Genomic DNA, 5,254 nt, shown 5'->3' with positions numbered 1-5,254 from the left:
AAAATAACATGTGAAATAAGGTTAAGAGCTCTGGGAGCTTGCGGAGCTCCGGGAGTTTGGAGGAGGATGACCCACTTCAAGAAGAGAACACTGCAGGAAGTGTCCTTGGAACTGGGTTTTCAAGGTTGAGTAAGATATAATCAGGCAGAGAAAGGCTGATCACCCATGGGAAGCTGGGAACATCTTAGAGCATCTCACGCTCCATCTTGAAGGTCACTGAAGTTCTCCAGGTATTACTGCTCCTCTGAGCTCTGCCCTACCTCCTAATCTCAGCCACTCCTGTGTCTTCAACTGCTTGGGCATCACAGCTGGGCACAGCCAAGGATACCCCTTCTCTTGTCCCCACCCCTGTCAAAACTAGTTCACCGTGTTGATGTCGCTTCTATAGGCATCTTGCAATTCCTCTGTGTCAATTATTCCTCTCTGCAGCTGTGATACTGTGATGCCCATCTCCTTTTTGTTCTCTGCATTCGATGACTCGATTTCTTGCAGTGCTATGAGTTTCCTAGAATCCTACAGTCACTCTCTTTAGAATTTTGGGTCAAACTCCTGAGATGAGGTTCAAAGATGAAAAGGGGTACGCCAGCCAGAAAAATGCTTCTGTCTTGCTACCAACCAAGCAAAACCTCGGGTCTGCATTCCATGCCTAGCATCCTTATGATGTGGTCCAGAGGAGGAGGCAGGGGCAGGGGTTTTGCTTTCCAGTTGTGTTTGAGAATCTCAGGCTTGAATGATCACAATCCCAAGGACTCTCAGTCTCCACCCACAAGACTTCTAAGATCTTCAGGCAAACTGTGCCATTGGTGGATGGTTGCTTTGTCTGGCACTATCAGTTCTTGCAATATGCCCTGCTCGGGGCTTCTAGTTCTGCATTTAATTGAATTGAACTAAGCTGAGGGTGACTAGGATTCATCGGAGACCTAGTCAAAGAGGCTGGATTCTCTCACTTCTCATATGCCTTCTGGACATGCACACACACACATACACAAATACACACACACTTGCAAGACAAGCCTGCTACTTCTTTCTCATGGCAACTTTTCAAAGGCAACAACAGTCATTTGTTTCCTGTTCCAGCTCATGAATTTGAGGCTCCCCATTCCAGTTTTTGCTAGGTAAGATCATGCATCAGGGCACACAGGTGGGAAGGCGAGGCGCTCGACACTTCCCGTCTCTTCCACATCCCCCATCCCCCTCCCCCACACCCTCACGCTGCCGCTTATTCTCCGGGGCATTCAATCCCTTTCTGCAAGCAGCTGGGAATACTGACCTAGCTCTGCAGGTCTTAGGATATATTCTTTTAAACATGAATGAGAGAAGATGTGATAAAGAGGTCAAAAAGCAAAACACTCTAACAAATAGGAGCTATCAGTGTTATCATTAAAAATTTGGCACTTGGAACTTCTCTGGTGGTCCCAGTGGTTATGACTTCACCCTCCAGTGCAGAGGGTGTGGGTTTGATCCCTCATTGAGGAGCTTAAGATCCCACATGTCTTGAGGTTAAAAAGAAAAAAAACAAACACCAATGCATAAAACAGAAGCAATGTTGTAAAAAATTCAATAAAGACTTTATAAATGGTCCATTTCATAAACAAACAAAAGCCTTTGGCAGTCTTCAGGGTAGAGATGGTTATTCCAAGAGAATGCTCTTTTAGAGAACCTGGATGGTGGCTCCTAGAGGAAACGAATGTCTCTAACGATGCAGAGGAAGAAGCAGAGTCTTAATGCAACCCCAACTATGCGGCCAGCCAACTGCTAGCCTCAGTGCACCTATCTGTAGACTGGGAACAAGTGGAGCATCTTGAAGTGTGTTCAGGAGAGACTTCAAGAAAAAAAAGTGGTGAACCTGCCCGGTCAGAGTCAGGGAGCAGCTGCCAGTCTTCACTGGAGAACGAGTCCCATTCTTAGCAACCTAGTGATGAAAGTAGGGAAAGGATGAGACTCCAAATAAAGAGCTGCCTGTATTCTGAGAATTATCACTGAACTTGGTGGCACTCGTTTGACGAGATAGGATCTGCCTGGTCTTTCATCTGCAATAAAAGTCTGAGATGCAAGGATTTCCTGATCAGCATAGCTTATCAGAAGTAAATTCAGGATTTGTGGGTAAGTAGATCTCCATGAGGCATGAGGGTCCCTTGGAGGATGATGCCCCAGCAGCCTAGACAATATACATGAGGTGGTGGAAGTGGGTCGCTGGGCTGTGAGGGCTGCCGTAGCATCCTGGGCAGAGCGGGACATGTCGCTTCTCTCTCTGCACGAATGTGGATTTTGGCGGCTCTGGACCAGCATGCAGAGGGAGACGGAAGAGAAGGAGAGCCCTCCGCACAGCAGTGTGCTAGCAAAAGCAGGGGACATTTTTACCCTGCCATCTCACCATCCGCTCTGGCTACACAAAATGAGTGTGAATTATGGGCACCCGCTGAGTCTTTGATTTCCCTAGGCTGCCATCCCAGCAGCCACTTTGCTGGAAATTAAGTGCATGTTTCATCTGCTTGTGGAGAGAAAAAGAGTTACGTGTCTGTTGCCTGTCCCTCTGCCTCCAGCGGTCCATCGCAACCCACCTTCCCTCCCCAGTTCCAAAGCAGCCCTTTCAAAGGACACATGTGTCCCTCCTCTGGAGGCTAACTGGGACCCGGAAGTCTTCCAATTAGAGATGCTGCTTCTTTCAAAGGATGGGACTTTAGGTGGAAGAAAGCCTTGAGAGAGAAGGTTGCCCATCTGTTTCACAGATGTTGTTTCCTCTTTCTGTCTTCACTCCTTCCTCCTTTCCCCTCTGTTTTCTTCTGCCTGGTTCATCCCTTCCCCCACACCCCACCACCACCTTTTCTGATGAGAAGTTAAAAAAGAGACTATGTTTTTCCCCTGCCAACAAAGTGAGCTTTCAAAAGCAGCTGTTCTTGGATCTTCAGGGGGCAGGTGAATCACCTGGGGATCTTGTTGAAATGCAGATTCGGATTCGGTCTGTCTGGGGTCTGACCTCAAATCCTCTAGTTCTCGAGCACTCAGGCGATGCTGGTGCTCATGAGTCACAGGGTCCGTGAACCCCACTTGCAGGGGCAGGAGTCCATGTCACCCATATTTTGTGTTACTTCCCCGCTTGAAAACCTGGTGACTCCCTGTTGCCTATCGAATAAAGTCCAGACTAGAAACCATGGAAGGCTTTCCAGGCTCTGGTTGCTCATTCAGTCAGCCACGTTTATTAAGTGCCTCACAGGGCTTCCCTGGGGGCTTGTTGGTAAAGAATCCACCTGCCAATGCAGGAGACATGGGTTTGATCCACGGTCTGTGAAGACCCCACGTGCCCCAGAGCAGGCCCATGCGCCACAGCTAGTGAGCCTGTGCTCTAGAGCCCAGGAGCTGCAAGCACTGACGCCTGTGTGCCCGAGAGCCCGTGCTCCACGGCCAGAGAAGCCACTGCAATGAGAAGCCCGTGCGTGCAACTGGAGAGTAGCCTCTGCTCGCTGCAACTCGAAAAAAGCCTGTGCAACAAAGGCCCAGCACAGACAAAATAAATGAATAAATAAGTGCCTCCTAAGGGCTGAAGCCCCATATTCCCTTCTAGCCCCATCTCCTACCGCTCCCAACCATGACTTCCATGTCCTGCCCAACTTCACCTTTCAAACGAGGCGACTGTGTCTTTGCCTCAGGCTCGGCTCTTAAGTTCTTTCCCCTCTGTTACTATTTTTCAAATTGCTTCTGACCCTTCAAGATGCTCTTTGTTTTTTAATTAATTTTTATTGGAGGATAGTTGCTTTATAATGTTGTGTTAGTTTCTACTGTATGGCAAAATGAATCAATCGTATATATACATATATATGCCCGCCATTGTGGACTTCCTTCCCATTCAGTTCATCACAGTGCATGAAATAGAAAGATGCTCTTTAAACGCTGGCTCTGCTGAGAAGTCTTCCCTGAATTCTCCAAACACTTTTTTGAGTATCTCAAGGGGTTATGTACAACATCGTAGCCTAGTACTTGTCACCTTGTAAGGCAGTGTTGACATTTTGTGTCCATGAAGGTGAAGTCGCTCAGTTGTGTCCGACTCTCTGCAACCCCGTGGACTGTAGCCCACCAGGCTTCTCCATCCATGGGATTCTCCAGGCAAGAATACTGGAGTGGTTTACCATTTCCTTCTCCAGGGGATCTTCCCGACCCAGGGATCGAACCTGGGTCTCCTGCATTGGAGGCAGATGCTTTAACCTCTGAGCCACCAGGGAAGCCCATAACCTCCACTAAACTAGGATTTTTCTTAAGAGCAAGGCTAGCATTTTTCTTTCTATCTATCTGCCCCTAGAACCAGCCAGAATTTCAATAAGTGTTTGTGAAATAAATGAATGAACATTAGGAAAAGATAAGTACCGACTCTTCTCTTTGTCCTCTGGTGGAAACACGTATCTAGTGTGAAAAAAGCTTAGCGGACAGAACTGAAATGTATAGATGGTTCTCAAAGTTCATGTTATAAAATAAACTTTTATTTTGAAAAGTTCCAGATTTATGGAAACGTTATACGGATAGTATAGAGAGTTCTTTCATCTCGCACACAGTTTCTCCTACAATTAATATCTTACATTCATAAGGTACATTCATCACAATTAATGAACCCAAATTGCTACATTTTGCTTAACTACACTCTATACTTTTCTCTGATTTCCTTAGTTTTTACCTAATGCCCATTTCCTGTTCTAGGATCCCACTGTAACAATCAACCTTCATAGTCTATAATTGCTGATTTGATATCTTGAAATCATGGGCCAGAATTATTGATGAACCTACCAGTCCTGTGGTTTTGCAGCTCATGGAGTTCATATTACAAACCTTCCAACAAAAACGCCAACATCTGTGTTTTGCTTCCTGCTCAGTAGGGGACATCCCCACCAGACAACTCCCCATCACGTCTTTATTTAGTAATACAGAGTCTGGTCTACACTTTCCCCTCTCTCTCCTGCCTCCTGACTGACCCTGGTGCTTCCTCGGGTGGCCCTGCATGATGGGTATGCCCCTTCCTGTTCGGAACTGTAATAATAAACTCTTCTTTCAAAGCAACTGTCTCCCCATCTGTCCTCTCACCATACCTGATTAAACCAAATCCCGAGTATATTTCAAAACAATTGGTGCAGTGAGCTGGGTGGCTCAGTGGCAGAGACTGATGCCACTAAATTTCTAAACTTCTCTTGTTTTACAAGATGAATTTGTAGAATGGCTCACACTAGCCAGAAGGGCACCATGGACTAGTGATATTTTTGCATTTTAGCTG

The 5,254-nt window shown here is 46.6% G+C and overlaps 1 non-coding gene across 1 annotated transcript; it reads right to left on the bottom strand.

Moving 5' to 3' along the window:
* Positions 1-4,145: 4,145 nt before the first annotated feature.
* TRNAW-CCA (transfer RNA tryptophan (anticodon CCA)) lies at positions 4,146-4,217 on the bottom strand. The gene has a single exon. It is a non-coding gene; the product is annotated as a tRNA-Trp (tRNA).
* Positions 4,218-5,254: the final 1,037 nt, after the last annotated feature.

This window comes from Capricornis sumatraensis, chromosome 3 (assembly GCF_032405125.1).
Source record: "Capricornis sumatraensis isolate serow.1 chromosome 3, serow.2, whole genome shotgun sequence".
Taxonomy (NCBI): domain Eukaryota; kingdom Metazoa; phylum Chordata; class Mammalia; order Artiodactyla; family Bovidae; genus Capricornis; species Capricornis sumatraensis.
Note: the sequence above shows the minus strand (reverse complement) of the source record. Positions and strands in the feature narration are given on the sequence as shown.